The sequence below is a fragment of the Musca autumnalis genome, unplaced genomic scaffold, assembly GCF_047663935.1.
Source record: "Musca autumnalis isolate F117 unplaced genomic scaffold, ASM4766393v1 scaffold_5, whole genome shotgun sequence".
In the NCBI taxonomy this organism is placed as follows: Eukaryota; Metazoa; Arthropoda; class Insecta; order Diptera; family Muscidae; genus Musca; species Musca autumnalis.
In genome coordinates, this window is record NW_027412088.1 from 22,358,502 (window position 1) to 22,379,933 (window position 21,432).

The following is a 21,432-nucleotide window of genomic DNA, read 5'->3' on the forward strand; positions in this document are numbered from 1 at the left end:
ATTAATATTATTATAATTTTTTATTTATTAAAATATGGGTATTTATGAAATTGGTCGTACTATGTATATAAACCACCAAACATTACGATTGTATACAAGTAAATAAATAAAAATTGACTTTGCATGTGAATGCTACAGTCATCCTATGTCACCCTGAAAATGAATGCTATAGCATTCACGTCCGCGAACGTGTTAATAGGATTAGACCTTTATAAAAAAAATGGAGATGATTTTAAATGAATTAAAATATTCCACAAAATGTTTCTTGACAAATGTGTGTGTTGACATTCAAACTCCATAAAAATGTTGTCAACATCCCACAACAATACCAAAAAAGGAAAAAAACGCATTACGCCCACATTATAGGTATACAACTAGATTCTGTTGTACACAAATACACACATAAGAGAAACAAAAGCCCACTTGTTGGGTGTACTTTAGGTGTTGCTACTTTTAGCCTGCAGCTTCTTTTATGCGTACGTGCGTACCACCACATGATGTAAGTTGGTGTGTACATGTACATCTAGCTGGATGAGGTGGCTGCAGCAAATGCCCTCATCCATGCATGACATTCTATAAATATATGGGTTTCACATAAATCCCCTAGTTTTTCCCTTTTTTCTCTTATATTTAGGAATCCATCCAGCCATCACCCACCCAATTTTTTCCACAAGGAGATATACATACATATTTTTGTACATATCTATGTAAAAATATATAAATAAATCTATAATAAAAGGCATGGATGCTTGGATAGATGGAAATGACAGACAATGGGATAGATACAAGAAGGGACGACAACAAATTAGGCGACTTTGAGATGAAGTTTTATATTTAAAATTTCCCTTCCACAAGATGAAGAAAATGATTTCGTTGAGAATGGAAAAATAAGCAATAAAAATTATATTTATATGTACATACATACATATATAAATAATGGATGATGCAAATGCAGCATCTTCATTTTAATGGGTTTTGTGTGTGTGTGTGTGGCAACATGCGTTTCTGGTTTTCGTTGTGGCCCACACAGCGCTAGTCAGCCACAAAAGAAAGTGGGCGTAACGTATGTTTTTGTTTTATTGAAATTTTCATCCGTTTATTCACACCAATTTTTTATCCATATTGTCTTTTTTTCAAATTATCTTGACAACAAGAGCAAAATTGGAATATTTAATGAAATATAGAAAAAAAGGTTTGAAGAAATGTTACAGAATTTGTAATTTGTGTTATTGTCTTTTACTAGTATCATAAATATGTCACTGTTGACAGTTTTCTTTCAGTAGAATGTCACTGATGACTGTTTTCTTATAGAAAAATGTCACTGATGACAGTTTTGTTACAGAAAAATTTCACTGATGACAGTTTTCTTTCAGAAAATGTCACAGATGCCAGTTATCAATCAGAAAAATGTCACTGTTGACAGATTTCATTCTGAAGAATATCACCGATGACAGTTTTCTTATAAAAACGATAGTTTTCTTTCAAAACAAAGTCACTGATGTCAGCTTCTTTATGGAAAATGTCACTGATGTCAGCTTCTTTATGGAAAATGTCACTGATGACAGTGTTCTTTCAGAAAAATGTCACTGATGACAGTTTTCTTATAGAAAAATTCACTGATGACTGTTTTCTTTCAGAAAAAAGTTACAGATGACAGTTGTCTTTCAGAAAAAAGTCACAGATGACAGTTGTCATTCAGAAGAATGTAACCGATGACAGTTTTCTTATAAAAAACGATAGATTTCTTTCAAAACAATGTCACTGATGTCAGATTCTTTATTGAAAATGTCACTGATGTCAGATTCATTATTGAAAATGTCACTGATGACAGACTTTTTTCAGAAGAATGTCACTGATGAGAGTTTTCTTTCAGAAAAATGTCACAGATGACAGTTGTCATTCAGAAAAATGTCAGTGTTGACAGATTTCATTCAGAAGAATGTCACCGATGATAGTTTTCTTTCAAAACAATGTCAATTTATGGAAAATGTCACTTTTCTTTCAGAACGTTATTGAATTCTTATAGAAAAAATCACTGATGACAAGTTTCTTATAGAAAAATATCACTAATGACAGTTTTCTTTCAGTAAAATGTCACTGATGACAGTTTTCATTCAGAAGAATGTCACCGATGACAGTTTTCTTATAAAAAACGATAGATTTCTTTCAAAACAATGCCACTGATGTCAGCTTCTTTATTGAAAATATCACTGGAAAATGTCACTGATGATAGTTTTCTTATAGAAAAATGTCACTGATGACAGTTTTCTTTCAGAAAAATGTCACATATGACAGTTGTCATTCAGAAAAATGTCAATGTTGAAAGATTTCATTCAGAAGAATGTCATCGATGTCAATTTATGGAAAATGTCACTGATGACAGTTTTCTTTCAGAAGAATGTCACTGACGACAATTTTCTTATAGACAAATTTCACGTATGACAATTTTCTTATAGAAAAATATCACTGATGACAGTTTTCTTTTAGAAAATTTTAACTATGAAAGTTCTCTTATTATAGAAAATGACACTATGAGAATTATTTCATAGAAAATTTCAAATTCTTATAGAAACTGTCAATGATTAAAGTTTTTTTTTCATAGAAAATGTCACCGATAACGGTTTTCTTATAATTCCCATTGAGAAATTATAGAAACATGTGTCTAGTTACATTTGCGTATAGGAAATGTCACATTCTTATATAAACGTGACACTCCCGCTAACTGTCATAAAGAAATGGGAAAAAGCAGCGAATAAAATTTGGTCCATTTCATTAAAAAAAGTTCGACCAAAATAGACCAAAAACCATTAGAAAAATGTGTCTAGTGACATTTACGTACATGAAGTGTCAAATTCTTATAGAAACGCAACACTGGTGCCAATATCATAATTAAAATTGGTATATTTCATTAATCAGCGCAATCATGAATAAAAGCTCCGTGGAGAATTTGTTCCCTTTCCCCAATTTCGCAATTTTTAATTTCCAAATTTATGTCCAAAAAGGGAATATTTTGTTCGATACGGCGAGAAGGGCAATCATGAATAAAAACTCCGTGGGAAATTTGTTCCCTTTCCCCAATTTTTAATTTCCAAATGTATGTCCAAAAAGGGAATATTTTGTTCGATTCGACCAGAATATTCCAGCAGTTTTCAACGTTTTAAAACATTGATTTTTAGAAGAATTTCACTTTTCAAAAATAGTTTCCGTGCGGAAAATTCCGTGGGAATTATTCATGATCGTCCTAAATAAAAATTCGACCAAAATATCCCAAAAAAAAAACAATTATAGTAAGTTTACATTTACGAAATCCACTCGATTTCAACTGCCAATTCCATTGCTTAAACGTCAAATGAAATCCAATGGATTTCAGATGAAATTTCATTTGACATATACGCAAAGGAATTGACAGTTGAAATCGAGTGGATTTCGTAAATGTTAACCAAGCATTAGTCTATATTACAAAATGTGTCTTGTGACATTTGCATTCTTATAGAAACACCCCACTGGAACTGTCATTAAGAAACGGGAAAGCAGTGAATAAAATTTGTTATGTTTCATTAATAAAAATTCGACCAAAATAGCCCAAAAACGTTTACGTTATATTAGAAAAATGTGTATCCTTTTTTTTTCCTCTTTAAGTTGTTGGCCCCCTCCCGACTAAGCGAGTATAAAAGCGCCACAACAAAATGTGTATCCTTATAGAAACGTGACAATGGTGCTAATTAGAATAATAAAGAAACTTGAAAGCAGTGAAGACAATTTGGTATTTTTTTGTTCATTAAAAAAAATTCGACCAAAATAGCCCAAAAACGATTACGTTATATTAGAAAAATGTGTATCCTTATAGAAACGTGACAATGGTGCTAATTAGAATAATAAAGAAACGGGAAAGCAGTGAAGGCAAATTGGTATTTTTTTATTAATAAAAATAAGGTAGCCCAAAATTATATATAAATTATTAGATTATATTCGAAAATATGTCTGGGGACATTTGCGTACAAGAAATGCCACATTCTTATAGAAACGTCACAAAGCAACTGTAAAGCTATTGAAAAAAATGCTAATTTCCCTAATAAAAATTCGACCAAATAGCCCAAAAACGTCCAAATATTTAAGAAACTTGTCTTCTTTAATAACATTTATGGTGAAATATGTCTGTGGGGATAACTTAAGGCCTCGACACATAAGCAGCATGGCATTCTTGCTGAAGTCATATCTGATAAAAGACTAAAGACCAAGTTCGACCTAATAAAAAAATTTCAGAATCACATTTAAATTAGGTCGAACTTGGTCTTTAGTCATTTACCAGATATGACTTAAGCAAGAATGCCATGCTTCTTATGTATGGAGGCCTTTATACTTAGGAATTGACACTGGTGACATTTTTCGAAGATGATTTTCACTAGAGATTTTCAATTATAATTTACACCCCTCCCACCATAGATTGTTTTGCGAAAAAGTGTGACAGCTGATGATGATTCACAAATAATTTCACACTTTATATTTTCTTAAATAAAACAATGCCTCGGAAAAAAATCGTAAACGAATTCATTCCTTTTATCCTTAAAAATTATTTTAAATAAAAAAATGGCAAGGAGAATTAATTTGTGGATACTGAGTGGGTGGGGAATGTATTTAGGTCTTTGACAAGAAAAATTCATTTTCAAAATGTCAATAACACACAGTGTTTGGTGTCAAGCCAAGAGCAGCACACAACTCTTGAGGTCATAGCATTCAATTTTCTCGATACTCATATTCCAAGAGGATGGATGACCGAGAAGGCGACGACACACAAAGGATGCCTTAAAAAACGATGAACAAAGCATTTTCTTAAAACGGATTCATTCCACACAAAGTAGGTAGGTGGTATATAATATTTTTTAAACAAATACTTTTGTAAATTACCTTTGGTTGCTGTGGTGATGATTTGTTTTTTTTTAATAAATAAAATTATTTTTTGTGCAATATTTTTTAATTCTTTAGCACCATTAAGAAACTTTTCTTTTTTAAATTTATTGTTTGAACATTTTTTTGAAAAATGTTACTTTGTATTGTAGTTGTTTTTTCTTCTTTTTTTCAGTAATTTTAACTAACTAATATTATTTGTTTATAAAGACGGAATGTATTTTATCTTGTGTTCTTGTTGTTGCTCTTCTTTTTTTTACTTTTTTCCAATACTTTCAAATTTTCTTTTTTGGTTTTCTCTTGAGTATTTTCTAGAACAAATAAAAATGTATGTATGTATAGATTTTTCTTTTTTTAACTACAGTTTTTATGCGAGAATTTTGTGTTAATAGACCAACGGTTCAGACAAGACTTGCAGCATATTTAGAGAAAAAATTGCACAATCCCATCTATGTAGGCAATGTCGACGTCGCCGTTGATGATTTCTTTCCCCCAAACGGCCAAAAGGCTCTGCCTTTTGACAGAAAGAGAGGAGAGAGTGCAAAAAAGTGGGGGATATCCCAGCAGGTTGTCATCACATCATCACCCCACATAGTACCCAGAATAAGGGACAAGAGAACAAATTTCCCCACAGTGTTCAAATTTCAACAGAAATAGAGAGAGAGCCAATAGAAATACCCTTGAAAAGAGAGTTGAAGTATTTATTCTTCTTCTTATATACAGTGTGGGGGATGAAACTGGGAGCAACGGTAGCAACCTGCGCAATACAAATTTCTTAGATTCCATGGGAATTTGAGTCTTCAGGAAAAAAGAACGAGAGAGTGAGAAAGTTCAAAAACGTATGACCGACCAATCGTAAAACAAGGACCGAGGAAATTCGTTGCAGATTAAACTGCTATCTTGGCAACTGATGTTATGTTAAACCCAACAAAGGACCATTTAAAATATAACTTAGCTGCCTATAGACATACATACACATACATATATCCATAAATCATCTTCGACAGACAATTATTCCTCTCAAGAGGATGACTGACTAAATGTTAACATTACAACATAAACATATTAAATATATACTATTCATAGAACGACAGTTAGTCAGTCTGGTTGACTGTTCGACTATATGTATTTATGTATGTACATATGTGCAAAACACACACATACAACATAAATTTTAATTGGGAATCATCAAGGGAAGAGCTTTTAAGTTGTCTTTAGTTATTGTTTTTTTTGGATGCCTTGCTTTCTACATTGAAAATGTGGAAAATTTTGGGGACGCCTTAGTGTCTGCAATACACAACAAACAATTTTAGGTTAATTTTTATGGATTTGAAGTGTGTATGTATGTACACAGAAGAAGCATAAATTAAGTGCTAAATTATATGATTTCTTGTTGTTGTTGTGCAATAAACAAAAAATTATTTTTATTTCTATAGAGATATATTTTCCAGTGGTGGCCAGTAGATTGTATTTTCTTATTCCATAATGTCACTGATGAGATTTTTCATATGGAAACATACAGAAAAATGTCACTGGTGATATTTTTCTTATAGAAAAATGTCACTGGTGATATTTTTCTTATAGAAAAATGTCACTGGTGATATTTTTCTTATAGAAAAATGTCACTTGTTATAATTTTTTTATAGCAAAATGTCACTTGTGATATTTTTCTTATAGAAAAATGCCACTTGTGATATTTTTCTTATAGAAAAATGTCACTTGTGACATTATTCTTATAGAAAAATGTCACTTGTGATATTTTTCTTATAGAAAAATGTCACTTGTGATATTATTCTTATAGAAAAATGTCACTTGTGACATTTTTCTTATAGAAAAATATCACTTGTGATATTTTGCTTATAGAAAAATGTCACTTGTGATATTTTTCTTATAGAAAAATGTCACTGGTGATATTTCTCGTATAGAAAAATGTCACTGGTGTTAGTTTTCATTTAGAAAAGTGTCACTGGTGACATTTCTCGTATAGAAAAATGTCACTGGTGATATTTTTCTTATAGAAAAATGTCACTGGTGATATTTTTCTTATAGAAAAATGTCACTGGTGATATTTTTCATATAGAAAAATGTCACTGGTGATATTTTTCATATAGAAAAATGTCACTGGTGATATTTTTCATATAGAAAAATGTCACTGGTGATATTTTTCATATAGAAAAATGTCACTGGTGATATTTTTCATATAGAAAAATGTCACTGGTGATATTTATCGTATAGAAAAATGTCACTGGTGATATTTCTCGTATAGAAAAATGTCACTGGTGATATTTTTCATACAGAAAAATGTCACTGGTGATATTTTTCATATAGAAAAATGTCACTGGTGATATTTTACACATAGAAAAATGTCACTGGTGATATTTTTATAAAGAATAATGTGACTGATTGTTAAAAATGAAGACGTCCAGTTAATAGCATCGCCAAAGTGCTTAAGACAAATTAAAAAGTTGAGTTTTATATTTGATTGACAAGTTTGATGTGTTGCCAGACCGTTTAGGAAAGTGGGAATTGTTAGGCGGCCATCAGAACTTCTGCTTTTTCACATGTATGTTGTCACCTTGGGTATATATATAATATACAGAACAACTGATGTCATACATATAAAAAAGCAGATGGTCGAAGCATGTTTTAGGGTTATTTTTAAAAGTATGTTACTTTTTCCTTATTAACTTAACAGCGTAACCTTCTTGGTCCACATATGCTAATTTACAAAATATTTTCGTCGATAGATTTGTTTAGATTTCGACTGTAATATAAGTGTAACTGCTCACCAAAAAATCTAAACACAATTATTGCATTTGTAAATAGCCAAATAATTATAGAAAATTCAACATTGACCCTGTACATACATATTTTTGTTCGTCACATCCCACCACTTGTGAGAATACCACGCCCGTATTTAATGCAATTGAATAATTTCAAAATAGGTACGCAACAAACAAATTACTTAAATAGCTTGAATGACATTAATCTCAATAAAACGAAATAAAAAATTCACACAATTACAACCTCTGTCAGCCCTCATGCAAAACCCCCGCAAGATATCGAGAATTGAACAAAAACCAAAGAAGAAAATCGAATTTGTTTAACATAGAAAAGCAAACAACAACACACCAAAATGCACACCTAAATTTCAAATTAAATACAAATGCAGCAGCAATTGCCGGCGCCAAAAATATCAATACATGATGTTGTAGCAAGAAAACCATAAAAAGAGTAACTACACAGCCCTTTTCATTGGAATAGGAAACCAGAAAGCAAATCCATAAATATCCATTTCCGTTTGATATATCGATATCACCAACTAAGAGGGAGGGTGTTAGGTAGACTAAACACACATTAATAAAAAAAGTATGTATGTTAATCAATACCAAATTCCATACCTTAGGCTTGGTAATAAGATATGTTGTTGTTGTGTATTAATGACTTGGTTAATCAATAAAACCCTCAGCAGCAACACCCATATTTCAAATACATACATTATTATACCCCTTGAACAACAAAAGTAACGCTGTCAAGGACATGACAATTAATACGTGTTCCCGGGGAACTTTATGTAGTTATTATGTATGTATGTATTATTAAATTGTCTTGCGAAATTTTAATAATAAAATTTGATCATAAATCGATAATGTGTGTGTCCAAACATACATATTTGGTGTACTACATACATATGTACATTATTGCTTCGAATTTGTGTGCCCAAAGAATGTTTTGAGTAATTTGTTTTAAAAGAAATGATTGTTCAACTAAACACTGCAGTTAATTAACTTTCGCTAATTATGAATTTAAGCAATTTGCAGTGTCGCCATAGTGCTTTATACAATAGAAAATGTAGAGTTTGTTGCCATTTTTAACAATCAACTTGATGTGTGGCTAGGCCAATTAAGAATTAATTTTATTTGTGGCAAGGAGTTCATAGTGTCGCCAAAGGGCTTTATACAATTGGAGATTGCTATTATCAAGGCATATTTATATAAGGTAGAAGTGACAATCAGCTGTATTCTTACTTTTTTTGTAAATTTAGTTTTCAAAATGTAATAGGGTCTACTCATGAAATTTGAAATTTGCTACCATAAAATACTGGTTTTCATCCTAAAGGCCTACGTACATAAGCTGCCTTGCCTGGTTGCCTGACCAGTGACATTTTCTATAAGAAAAATATTACCAGTGACGTACGAGAAATATCGCCAGTGTCATTTTTCTATACGAAAAATATCGCCAGTTTCTATAAGAATATCACCAGTGCTATTTTTCTATATGAAAACTATCACCAATGACATTTTTCTATAAGAAAAATATTACCAGTGACATTTTTCTATAAGAAAAATATCACCAGTGACATTTTTCTATACGAAAAATATTTTTTTCTATAAGAAAAATATCACCAGTGACATTTTTCTATAAGAAAATATCACCAGTGAAATTTTTCTATAAGAAAAATATCACCAGTGACATTTTTCTATAAGAAAAATATCACCAGTGACATTTTTCTAGAAGAAAAATATTTTATTTAAGAATTTTATTTATTGCAAAGAGTTCAAAGTGTCGTCATTGTGCTTCAAACAATTGAAAATATGGAAAATATAGAAGGTAGAAGTGACAATCGGCTGTATTTTTACTTTTTTTTTTGTAAATTCGAAATTTGTTACTATAAAAGCTTTGTTCCTTTACTTTTTTAATGGTAAAAGTGAAAAGTGTCAAAATTGCTCTCTCATGAACATTTTTACCAGAAAAGTAAAGGAACGGAAAAATGGTAGATCTGGTAGCAATGTCAAAATGAAACATAAAAAATCATTTTTTATTTCACAGTTTTTAATTTAGTTTTGTCAGCGTTCGACTTTTTCTTCTGTTTTTCGTCCATGTTTTTCTTCATTGTCAAATAATTGTCAAGCAAAAGTCGAAAAATCACTTCTACCATTTTTTACCTGCAGAAATTTGTCTGGTCATTTTCGTTCTCTCTCCTTTCTCACTGTCTTAAAAATTGCTGCTAGTTTTACCATTTTTTGGGGTTAAAAATGGTAACCTCAGGTAAGTAAAGAAACAGAGCCAAAGCACTTCTCTTCTTCCCAAACGTGTAATAAAAATGACCTACGACAATTTTGAATGCTTTATATTTACATTTTGATTCAAATTTGTTCTATTTTCGAGGATTTTCAAAATGTTTTAATGTTTTTCCTGCGAAAATTTTTAGAACGACCCTATTGTCCTATATTTTCTTTGACATTTAATTTTCAATAACAACAAAGTTGTTTTTGTAAATTTGTTAGTTGTTGTAATTCATGCATCTACCTTATGTAAATGTGACTTGGGAAATTCCTTAATATTTCTTAATATTTAATTTGATGTGTGGCTAGGCCACTTATAAATTAATTTTATTTATGGCAAAGAGTTTGCAGTGCCGCCATAGTGCTTTATACACTTGTAAAGTTAGAAATGTCTTATATGCCATTTAGATATGAGCTTATAAGCCGGATTTAGCGCATTATCAGGTTTTATTTGCTAAATCCGGCCATAATCCACCAAATTTAACATACAAAAATAAATACTCGTATTGAGTGGATTTGTTTTAAATTCGGCAGAAATCCTCGTATACAACTGGAAAATACAAATAGTTGCGAGGTGGAACAAGAGACAAGGTAGATGCATCGGTGAATTGCTAAAACAAAAATAATTTAAAATGTAAAAATTTTTAAACAAGGGGAAAAAATTAAATTTGCTTTGAGTTGATTTTAATCAGCTAAGACTAATACTTACGATGTCTAAACAATAAAATAATTCAATATTTCCTCATTAGTAGCATAATGTGCTAACATTTTCAATATTAAACAATAATTTTGTAATTTGCCTTATGTTTTTTGAGGCAAATTCAATTTACAACAATTTGTTTTGACGTTTCAAATTCGATCAGATGGGCTGATACATCTACCTTGGTAATTGTGCTATGAACAAAAATCAGCTGACTGTCATTTAAAACCTCCAAAGGTATATCTAAATGCAATGAGATTTTTACTGGATTTATTAAATCCAGTTGAGGGTTTATTGATAGCCTAAATGAGCAATTAGTCCATGGACAGGGGCTCAATTCTGTTTCTATGAAAATGTGAAATGAAAACTTTTATGAAGGACAACTTTCTTGTTGTTTTTACCCCCGCTTATTGAAGCAACACTCCTATGTTCGTATTCTTTGCGAAGCAAAGACGACATAAAAACAGTGGTGGATATGAAATTCTTTAGTTCGACTCAAATTGTAGGGTAAACAGCTTTAGGGCCATACAGCAAATTTCTCATTTTATTTCATTTGCTAGATGGCTTTATTGACCTGTTTATCGATACAGAGTCGGCGAAAAAGGGAACTGATGAAGTTGTTTGGTGACAACTGAAACTATAGTATTCCCTAACCTTCGCCCGCAACTAATCAATTTCATATCCACTTTAAAATATTTTGTTGTTATTCAAACAATTGAATTACAACAAAATATGGACTAAATATGGAAGGAACTTTCAAACGAAAAAAAAAAAATTATAAAGGAAATATAATCCAGGGGCTGTGAAAAATATTTTCTTTATAAAATTTTTCATTTGACATTTATTTCCTTTTTAAAAGTTTTCATATCAAATTTTCAATAGAACAAAAATTGAGCCTCATATCTGCATCATCTGAGAAATATCACAAAACACATAATTAATGTTCTCAGAAAATTATCTCTCTACTACGAAATTGTATATGTATTTCATATGTTGACAATTGGTGGATTTGTGAGTTCATACAAAACATTGTAATGACATAATCAGCTGTTTTTTCTTTGTGAAACAAATTCATGCATTATATAAAAAGTATTGGCAAGTATTTTAATGCTTCCATTATTATAAATGGAAACAATTTAAAGCAATGTAATTAATTTTTTTGCCAGAAAATATCTAGTTTGGCATGTTTTACATAAACTTGCGTCCTCTAAACATTGTATACGTCGTATCTTCCTCTCATTATTAAAGAGAGCCTTATCAATGTGACCTTTCTAACAGTGGTTGTTGTTTTTTTATTATAACTTCTAAACTAGGACCTAATTCTTAAAATAAAATGTTAATGCGTGTATATGGCTTGTGTTGACTGACTTACAGCCACGATGATGATGATGAAAAACTTGGTTGAATGGAGAGAATACACCACCATCAAAATTAGTAATTGCGCAAGGACTCGTTATTGATTTTTTACGAGTATTTCATCATGCCATCACAACAACAACAATAATAATAACCAACCATAGACATAGTCGTCATCATCGCTAAGGCCAAAATCATCACCATCGTGAGCAGCACCATCACCATTGACATCCATTGGAAAATATAACAAAGGCAATGGCAACAAACTCCTTTAAAAAATTGTATGTATGTACATACTCGTATGTATAAAAGTATGTAGCTGTGTCTGTTTATTTAATTGCTATACATATGTTAGAAACAATCCGTCATTCGTCCAGCCAAAAACCATCATCACTCTCTCTAAAAAAAGTATATTGTATATGATGATGATGTGCAAGTTAAATGTACCTGCCGTCTTTGTGGCAATTGGAAACGTTGAGTTTTTAGAATACTCATCCAAGTAAAGTTCTATTTTTCTTCTCATTCTGGGCCCCACCATCACTCAACAATTTCTTAATGGAGTTTTTTTTTTAGAGAGGGGCTGGCTATGTGAAATGTGTGGAAATATTGTTGAACAGACACAAGGGCCATCAATTATCACGATGTAGACCTCCAAAGCAAAAAAAAAAAAAAAAAAACAAACACAAAAATTCATTTTTATGGGTTTACATTATGAGTGGAGCTAATATGCCGCTAAATTGCCACGGTTGTGTACGTTTATATTTAAGGGTACAACAGAAGAAGTTTTTAATGATATTTTTCTCACAAACTTTTTTGAGTTTTTAAAACAAAATAATTAGAAGTAAATAAAGCATTTAAAAATAGAAAGAGTTAAAGGGCCAAAATCCTTTGAGATGTTCCGCATCAAATATTATATTAAAAAGACATCGCCAACAAAAACAAAGGCTTTAGCATTTTCCATCATGATGTCAATTTTTTTTTTTACCAAAAACGTGTCATTTTTGCCCATTTAATATATTAGTGTTTTTCGTGAAATCATAATAATTTAAATTAAAGCAAAACCCAATGCAAAGCATGAGTCATAACTGAATTCATACGAGTAATTTTCTATGGAATTGAAATAAGCAACAAATATTTAAAAATCTACAACGTATTCCGCATGCCATTATACCACATGTATTTTTATTTATTCAGAGCAATGCACCATTTTTTTATGAGTAATGTCGCTGTTCTTTTGTTTGGCATTTGGTTTAATTTACGGGTGATCTCCGCATTCAGACTGGTGAAATAGAGTCAAATCTGCTCACACATCCGGTAAATTTGGGTAAAATTCACTATTTAATTTAAAAGGAATATGTTTCATGCTATTTTGTGAATAAAATTTGATGTGTGGCCATGTAACTTAAACATTTTATGTTTGATGTTATTTTTCACTATAAAATGTAAAAAGTTGAGTTAACATAAAAGCTTTGTTCCCGTACTTTTTAATAGTAAAACTCGAAAAAGAGAGAAAAATTGTTGTCACACAAAAGTTTTTTCAAAAAGTTCGGGAACGCAAAAATGGAAAAACGTCAAAAAAGCTGGAACAAATGTCAAAGTCGGCGTACCAGCCAATCAGACGTCGGCATCCATGTTACTATTTTTACACGCTCATATTTGTCGAGTAAAAAGTTTTTAAAGAGAGCATCATTCAGCGCCATTTTTTTCAAAGAGAAGTGAACATTTTACAACTTTTTGTTTACGGGAACGGGTTTTCGGGTAAAATGTGTAAAAGTCGTAAAAATTTTAAAAACTTTTTAGTTCTGGAACAGAGCTATAGTCCAGATTTACATTTACAACTTTCTTTATGGTCAGTTTGATGGAGAGAGGGGGAGGTGAGGCATATGGTTTCCATGGGTGCTTCTATGAAACCTTTCTATAAGAAACGGTGCTTCCTAGAACCCTTTCTATAAGAAAGTGTGACCATGTAACTTAATCATTTATATTAGATGTATATAAATGTTCTATCGATTGAAACCATGACGCTGGCGTTTTATAGCCCATTTAGATATGACATCATTAGCCGGATTTAGCACATTATCAGGTTTTATTTGCCTAATGCAGCCAAAATCTACCAGATTTCCCTTCCCATACAAAAATAAATCCTCGTATTGAGGGGATTTGTTTAAAATTTGACATAAATCCTCGTATACAACTCTGTTTTTTGCAACATGTTGCTAGAAAATACAAAAAGTTGCAAGCTAGCACAAGAAACAAGGTAGATGCATCGGCGAATTGCTACACTAAAAATAATTTAAAATGTAAAAATTTGTAAACAAGGTGGAAAAATTCAATTTGTTTTGATGTAAAAAGTTGATTTTTTAATCAACCAAGATTAATATTTACGATGTCTAAACGATAAAATAATTAGTTTATTTATTTTAGATGGGCAAACTGCGATAAAATAATTCTTTATTTGCTCTTTAGTTAGCATTAGTAGCATAATGTGCTAACATTTTCAGTATTAAACAATAAATTTGTAATTTGACGTAAGTTTTTTGAGACGAATTCAATTTACAAAAAATTATTTTGACGTTTCAAATTCGATCAGATGTACTGATGCATCTACCTTGGTAATTGTGCTATGAACAAATATCAGCTGACTGCCATTTAAATCCTCCAAAATTTATATCTAAATGCAATGAGATTTGTACTGGATTTATTAAATCCAGTCGAGGATTTATGGCTAGTCTAAATGAGCTATTACGCCACCTTATAATTTATTTCATCATGTATATAATATATACTTTGAGATTTTTTTTTCGATTTTTGCCTGGCATTCTAAACATGTTGTGACAAGTCATCAGTGTTTCAGGCTTTTTTATTATGTATTTGTATGAAATCAATATTACACATGGTACAAAAATACAGGTAGCATTATCATGCCAGCTGATGGCAACATAATGTGTCAACTGCATTGAATTGATGTCAAATTTTGACACCTTATGTTACCAACAATACACAGGTATATTTGTACCATGATATTACATTACAATTTCCAATTTATTTGCATGGGAGAAATATTCTCAAACCACAACGAAAGACATATTCCAAGAAAATAGTTTGATATGTGGCCAGGTAGCTTAAATATGTAGATTTGTCACTTTGTGATTATTCTTTATTCCTACTATATTAAAAAGTTAATTTTAAAGATACTTTGAGAAGATAATTAAATGTGTGGCCAGGCCACTTCACATGCAGATCAATCAGTGTTAACATCTTTCTTTGAATGAATTCAATAGCTCTGTTGCTTTACGTGGAAGAATCTTCAAGTTTACAACTTTATTATAATACAAATAATAAAAACATTTCAATAATCTCGTTCTCACGGCAGTCGTGCCTATTTTCCAAGTATTTGAATGAGAGAAATCCTGTTCTTCGTTACGGCAATTGCTTTTTTTTATAAGTCGTGACTTAACTAAAGACTGTTGTCATCTCTCAACCATGTCAACCATTCACTGTAAAATGTTAAATGAAAATATTGTGTCACAGATGTTATTTAGAACGACTGTTGGGCAGTTTGATCGTTGATGATCGACCGAAAACATATTTTGTAAAAGAAGTTCATGGCACAATTGTGGAGTTAGTCGTTGTTATGATACAGGGAGAAACGACACGAGTCCTAATCGGTCAAAGGCTTATTGACAATAGGGATGTTGCAACATCTACCATTTACATCTCTTGTGTCAAATACCGCGAGAGATATCACGAGTAAGGGATGACATGAGTCCTAATTGGCCAAAGGTTGTTTTCCAGGGAATTCTATAACAGCATTAGGGTCAATGCAACAACAAAGTCAATGATTGGAGCTTATGTATTATGAAAAGTGCTGTCAAAACGCAATGAGAGATGTTGTAGGGTAGTTCACATTGTTTCATATTTTGACAATCGTTTCATTCATGGCGAATTTAAGAAGGTGACCCAAAAGGCGAATTCAGGCCGTAGTCTTCATTAGCTTTCCCAATATTTTTGCGCGAAATATCCACAAAATATAGAAGAAAACGGTAAAATATTCTTCGCGAAGCTTAAATAAAGATGTTTCACACAGATGTTCTTTATAGAAGCGAAATATTTGTTATTTGTTTTTGATTAAAAATATGGTTTGACAGCAAATGAAGATATCGGTTGGTATTATTATATCAACTTCTTTCTTGCACCACAGATTCATTCATGAAATTGTACATGACAAACACACAAAACAATTCTCATAGACCAATTGGAATGTCTGAATCAAGTCAATAAAAACAAAATGACGAATTCAAAAAAAAAAAAAAAAAAAAAAAACAACGTTAAGTTTGAAAGGTATGATGATGATCATCTATTAAGAAAATATTCTTACAAGATAAACAAAAACAACACCACATGTGTGAAGGGGGCTATGTAGCTGTTATATACAAATGCTGATGGATGGATGGATGATTGGTATGAAATGTATTTTCTGGTAAGTTCGAGAGCCATAGAGTGGAGGGCAAGAAAAACGGGCGGGTGGGCAACCAGCCGATAATAAGAACAACGAAGAAAACATAAAAAGCAAACAAAAAAAGAGTAAATTGGCGGATAAAACAATACATACAACACACAAGCGATGTTGAACAAAAATATGGGGGAATGTTAAAAATAAGTTATTTCAAAGTGTGTGTGAAGAGAACAAAAAAAAATAAAATTATCATTTAACAAAGAGTAAACAAATATGAGATCCAACTGCAAAGAAGAAAATGGGTAATGAGAGAGAAAAAGCCTCAATAATTTAAAAAAAAAAAAAAACAAACTTTGCAGAACTGCAGTATTGATCTTTACTTTATCTTCACTTTAGTGGAAAGGGAAAACCCCACAACATTCCTAAATGTCAGTAAGCCATATTACATTCCAGAGTCACCGTCAGTCATATCGACACAACACCACTACATGTAATGAATGCTAGTTGATAATGAATGCATGTGACTTCGATTGGTTGTCAAGGTGAAGTTTTGTTTTACAAAAAGAAAAAGCCGGTTGATTTTTAAAACAAATGTTTAATTAATTCAATTGGATGAGGTTGTTCGTCTATTAGATGATGAATCCATTTTAATTATACACATGTGTATTATTCACACTTTGTATTTTTGTATTTCTTGTGTTAAATAAAATACATATTGACAAATGGCTATTATCCAAACAATGTGGCAACAATTGTATTGCAGTTATTGCCGGCTTTGATCTTTCCTCTCTCTCCTTTTTTATTCTTACATTTTATCCGTTTTTTTACTTCTAAATGACATCAGAGAAATTTTGGCGCCGCAAATTTTTAGGTCAACTGTCACAGCCAAACCACCAAAGAAGAATGCCATGAACAAGTAAATGAATGTTGTCTTGCAAATTATTTGCAACTAACAAAAGAAATAACAAAAAAAAAAAACAGCCAATGCTACAAAGAAGAGCAGCATAGTATTGTCTTTTTAACCATTCAGCCAACCACTCCCTTTCCATATTGAAAAAAATGTAGCGAATAGTTGGAAAATGCGTCATGATTTCACACAATGAGCTATCATACTTTTATTTTAACAAGTTTATCTATGTGTGAGTGTGTTTGTGTGTGCGCGGCGAATAGCGGAATATTGAATATTGCAAAAACGAAAAGAAATAGCTTTCGAATGACAAACGATAAGAAGAAAACTAATGAGATGACATGAGAAAAGCGGAATTAGAAAGACATATCCGAAGAAACAACATCAAAAAAAGGTTTCCAACCCAAGACATTTTTAACAGATTTATAAGAGAACAAGAAAAAAAGAGAGTCACTACAAAAGAGAATGAATAAAAATGTATCCATGAGATATGCAAAAATTCAGTTACTACACCCAATAACAAATGTGAGAAGAGAACCCAACAAAAATCTACAAACGAAAGAAGATATAATGAATGTGTGTTAGAAAAAAAAGAAGCATGCGCGAAAAAAGTACATTGGAACGTACGTGCAAGTGTGCTATACAACCACAGAAAAATCAACTAAAATACCTATACATGACAACACACAGATACAGGGCGCACAGAGTTGCCATACACGCCAAAGAATCATAACGCAGCACAGCACATTATTCCAACAATGAATGTGTTCCGCTAATTTAGTGGGAACAAGAACATCATCATTCAAGACCAGTACTATTGCAACACTTTTTCACACTGTGTTTCACCACATCTGGTTATCTGATGAATGAATGATCTCCCATTGCATTCATAAATAATCACATTTTTTCCACAGGAGGCATGTGGCAACTACTTTATGGGCACATTTCACTTAAAATCCCAATGAGAAACATCCAACAAATTGGAATGAATTTTTGTATGAAAGAATCCACACACAACGTTGAAATGTAGAAGTAAAACTCACACACACACACACAAAATATTTGAAATGATGGCCGAGAATTCGAATCGAATTTGCGCTGAATGTCATATAATGTTGAGACGTTGTTGAACGGATAATTTTTTTTTTCTTTTTGAAAAAAAGTACGCACACACACCCACCGCTGTACGCATACTATAACGACACAGATAGCTCCCCAAATATCCATACAATACGCACGGACACACACACACAAATACTTTACAATACATATACAATTTAAGATTTTTTCATCATGGTAGTCACATTTTCTTTTCAGAATCAATGTTGAATTATTATTTAAAATAAAACAGCATTTTAGCGAAAAAAACCACAAGTTCATTAATTTCAATGCATTTACACATTCACATTTCTTTTTTTAAATTAAATAAAATCTGCCTTTTTGGTAAAAAGCGGGCATACATATAATTTTTACAACCATGAAAATTTTTTTGCGTAGTATTTTTATCGATCGGCCGACGACGTAAACGAGTCGACAGTGTAGTCACTAGGCTGGCTGCTGGCTATTAGAGGTGGAGGCTTATGTATATTTTGTGAGCGAAAAAAATATGTCTTGAAATTTTATAGTTTTCACTTTTCACTGCTCGGGGGGTTCTCTTTTACAACACACCAATTATTACATTGTAATTTGTTAAAACAATTTCTTTTTGCAAAATTTTGAACACATTTTTTGTCAAGAAAAAACTCTTTTTTTATACCTTTTTTTTCTTCATTTGGCCACCAGTGGCTGGGCAAGTGAGAAAAAATTGGAAAATTTTTACTTACTTTTGCTTCAATTGAAATGACGACGACGACTACAACCAACACAACGAAGACAAACGACTGAAGGCGACACAGAACTCAGTAAATTTTTTCTTCACATCAAAAATTCCGGAGAGCATACCACCATTATCTCTCCAAATTGAGAGCATTACTTGGCGGTGGTGGTGGCGGCCCGCATCTCTGATTTCTCTTGTTTGTTATTCACACACAAGTAAACACCACACCGCCGCACCACTGAGTAAAGAACTATTTAATAGAAATATCTGAAAAACTATGGTTAGCAACCAGAAAAAATAATGTTCATGGCAAGTAGCGGCAGATACAATAAATTCTTCAGATACTTTTGCACTTTTTCTACTCTTGTAACTGTAAAGCCCAGAGAAAAGAGTTAACAGAGTAAACTTTAAAAAGAGAGGATTAGTATCGGTTGTCAAATGAGCAGAGTTGTCGTTTTGAGTTTAGATTTGGAAGAAATCCAAACCTATTAAGGTAACATGTATGACTTTTATTAAGTCTTCTTTATGGAATAAACCGTTATTATACATATAAAGAGGTTTATTAGTTCCAATTGGATCGCTTGTTGGAAAATACATTTATTATTTATTTATTTCGTTTGAATAATGTGATTATTTCTTCCTGCACAACAAGAAAAATATCTTATAAATTAAAGTGCAGGATAACAACTAAACAGAAACATATCCAGCTAATACAAAATCTAATTTATGTTATACTTAACATTTTAATTAATTATACACTGTCTCAAACAATTGTCCGTACCCCATACAACTGAAAATATATTCGATTATAATTAAAAAAATACTTACCGAAATCGAATGTAGTGATTTGGTTTTTTAAAGTACAACAACAAGAAGTAAAAAAATTTGCCAATTAATAACAAAATAAAAATGGTACACTTTTATTTTTAACGAAAAACTTTAAAATAGTTCAAAATATACGCTCAAACAATTGTCCGTACCCCATACATATGTATTTAAATAAGTATGAAAAACACTAAGTTCGGTCAGACCGAACTTTTTATACCCTCCACCACAAATTTCAGCCATTTCGGTGGATTAATGTTGCCACAACCTTCAAAATACCGAAAATCGGAAGGTACCGTTCTATGGGGGCTATATGATGGCGTGGACCTATACCTACAAATTTCTGGGGGAAAGTTTTATACGCCTAAAGAAGACTAAATACCAAATTTCAGCCATCTCGGTGTGATAATGAGGCTAAAACATTCAAAATATCGAAAATCGGGAGATATTGTATTATAGGGGCTATATCAACACGTGGACCTATATAAACATTTTATAGTAGAAATGTTTCTTAGCCTCTGGAAACACAAAATACAAAGTTACAACCGATTATTTGGTCAAATGGGTCTAATACATTCAAAATATTTTAAAATGACGCGTACTTTATAAGGGGCCTTATGTGGGGGCTATACCAAAACGTGAACCTATATAAACCAACTTTGGTTTATATGTTTTTTGGCCTCTGGAGACACAAAATACCAAATTACAACCAATTCGGTTTGTGGGGTCTACAATGATTATTTCTAGTAGTTACAAACGTAGTGACCCTCCTACGGTGGAGGGTATAAAAATGGTACACTTTTATTTTTAACGAAAAACTTATATTATCATGATGTCCTTAAAGCTGAAAACAGATACAACGTTTGATTAAAGTTTTGCGTTGGGCGTCGGGAAAAAAACAACAACAACAACAGGGCGACGACGATACCAAAGTCCAGCGTTTATCTGTTTGTCGGCATATATTTCAAATGAATTTGAATTCTTCGGCATCATGCCCAACAGTGTAAAAACGGCCAAAACGACACAATATTCCGCCATTCTTGAATAATGACATATTTTAGCATTTGCTTGTTGGTTATTTTATGCTGTCGAATTTTTGTTTCTAAAATACCCCATAAATGTTCTATGGGATATAAGGCCTGGGTACATAAGATGCCTTGCCTTCCTGCTTCATTTCTGGCATAATAAAAATAAAAGAATAAAGAAGGCCGAGCAAATTTCGAACTGGGTTGCCCTTTTCTTTTTTATTCTTTTATCAGAAGCAAGCAAGGTAAGCAGGCAAGGCAGCTTATGTACTCACCCCTTTAAATCTGGGCTCTGGGGAGGAGAGCAGCCATTCTCGCACAACCATGGAACTGTGCTTTGTAATCGACCTATATGCCCAAATTAGTGGCGCTAGCT

The 21,432-nt window shown here is 31.9% G+C and overlaps 1 protein-coding gene across 9 annotated transcripts in view; it reads right to left on the reverse strand.

Annotated features, from left to right (window-relative positions):
• 14-3-3zeta (tyrosine 3-monooxygenase/tryptophan 5-monooxygenase activation protein zeta) overlaps nt 1–21,432 on the reverse strand; it is a 53,690-nt gene that overhangs the window by 17,348 nt on the left and 14,910 nt on the right. The window contains exon 1 of one of the 9 annotated variants that reach the window (XM_073991652.1): nt 19,214–19,613. The exons of 3 other annotated variants lie outside the window; for them this stretch is intronic. The gene's annotated coding sequence lies outside the window, so the exon portion shown is untranslated. Of the gene's footprint in view, nt 1–4,905; nt 5,371–19,146; nt 19,614–21,432 lie in introns of those variants that run through there. 5 more of the 9 variants (XM_073991657.1, XM_073991655.1, XM_073991660.1 and 2 more) reach the window with 5 other exon arrangements.